This window comes from Mastomys coucha, unplaced genomic scaffold, assembly GCF_008632895.1.
Source record: "Mastomys coucha isolate ucsf_1 unplaced genomic scaffold, UCSF_Mcou_1 pScaffold15, whole genome shotgun sequence".
NCBI lineage: Eukaryota > Metazoa > Chordata > Mammalia > Rodentia > Muridae > Mastomys > Mastomys coucha.
Window position 1 is genome coordinate 69,859,051 of NW_022196897.1, and position 1,852 is coordinate 69,860,902.

The 1,852-nt window shown below is 45.6% G+C and overlaps 1 pseudogene across 1 annotated transcript in view; it reads right to left on the bottom strand.

Annotated features, from left to right (window-relative positions):
- The window catches only part of LOC116091671, a 52,102-nt pseudogene extending 51,102 nt beyond the window's left edge, over positions 1 to 1,000 (bottom strand). The window contains exon 1 of the transcript XR_004119078.1: positions 5 to 1,000. The product of XR_004119078.1 is annotated as an L-lactate dehydrogenase A chain pseudogene (transcript). The remainder of the gene's footprint in view (positions 1 to 4) is intronic.
- Positions 1,001 to 1,852: the final 852 nt, after the last annotated feature.

The window sequence follows — 1,852 nt, forward strand, 5'->3', positions numbered from 1 at the left end:
CTGCAGCTCCTTCTGGATTCCCCAGAGGGTATCTGCACTCTTCTTCAGGCGGGCCTCTTCCTCAGGAGCCAGTCACCTTCACAACATCCAAGATTCCATTTTGTCCCAGGATACATGGGACACTGAGGAAGACATCATCAATTCCCATGGAGACCCTTAATCATGGTGGAGATGGGATGCACCCATCTCAGGTTCTTCATTATGCTCTCGGCCAAGTCGGCCACAGAGAGGCCAATGGCCCAGGATGTGTTAACCTTTCAGCTTGATCACCTCATAGGCACTGTCAACCACCTGCTTGTGAACATGCTTCCACTGCTCCTTATCTGTATCAGTGCCCAGTTCTGGGTTAAGAGACTTCAGGGAGACACGGCAATGTTCACACCATTCCACACAGGCACACTGGAGTCGCCATGTTCTCCCAGGACCCACCCGTGACAGCTCAGCGGGTGAACCCCCAGCCTTTCTCCCATCAGGTAACGGAACCGAGCTGAATCCAGACTGCAACCACTTCCAATAACTCGGCTTTTGGCAATAACTGATTTTCCAAGCAACGTAGGTCAAGATATCCACTGGAATTGAGACAATAAGCAACTTGCAGTGTGGAGTGTACTTCACAATGTTGGGAATGATGAACTTGAAGATGTTCATGTTTCGCTGGACCAGATTGAGTCGGCTCTCTCCCTCTTGCTGACGGGCCCCCGCTGTGATGATGACCAGCTTGGAGTTTGCAGTTACACAACAGTCTTTGCTGGAGACAATTTTTGGTGTTTTAAGGAAGAGGCTGCCATGCTGGAGATCCATCACCTCTCCCTTCAGCTTGTCTTCCATGACATCAACAAGGACAAGCTCATCTGCCAAGTCCTTTGTTAAGATACTGATGGCACAGGCCATGCCAACAACACCAACCCCAACAACTGTAATCTTGTTCTGGGGGACCTGTTCTTCCTTAAGAAGATTCACAATCAGCTGGTCCTTGAGGGTTGCCATCTTGGACTTTGAATCTTTTGAGACTGCTAGTGCACGATGTGAGGGCCACGGGAGAGCCCAGTATATCTTAAAAACTGAGATAAATGTCATACAATATAATTCAACCAAATGTCTACAATGTGGTTATTTTGACATGATATTTTTCTAGCACTGGGAAGAAAATTCAGGGATGTGTACATGTAAGAAAAGGATTCTACCACTAAAATACACCATAGCATGAATTAAACTTTATAGTGAAAACATTTCTTTGCAAAATTAGTTTATTTTATAACAATTTTTATTATTCTCTTTGTGTGTCTGTGTGTATGTACAAGTTTGTATACAGGTACCAAAAGAAGCCATAGGCCACTATGTAAAAATGTCATGTGACTGTGAGCCCACCACCCTAATGCCAAATTAAAACCAACCTGGGGAGAAAGAAAGGGTCTTTGTCAAATTAAAGACAGTTGGCCCTCCCTGTGTCACTGGGTTACATAGACATAGCACACGGATGGCACCCAAGCATCCTCAGTGTTGGGAGACCAAGGCTTCAGCACAGGAGGGAGCTAGACAAAAGAAATGAGAGACAGTCACTAATGGTGGGTTCACCCTTTAAGGCATTCATTCTCCATCATAAAAACAAAACGATAAAAGAAAAGTAGACAGAGAAAACAAGTCGGAGCTCCTAAGTGTCAGCTTCTTCCCAGAAGACATTGCAAGAAGAGTCAAAGGGAAGGCACTGGGGCAGGTATCCAAACGGGACCAACGGTGTACAGATAGAAGTCCCTAAATGCAATCTTGGAAGATAGATTCTTTAAAGATGTGTGTTAGAGCTAGGCCTGATGAAACAAAATCCCAGCCTCTCAGGAGGCAGAGGCAAGAGGAT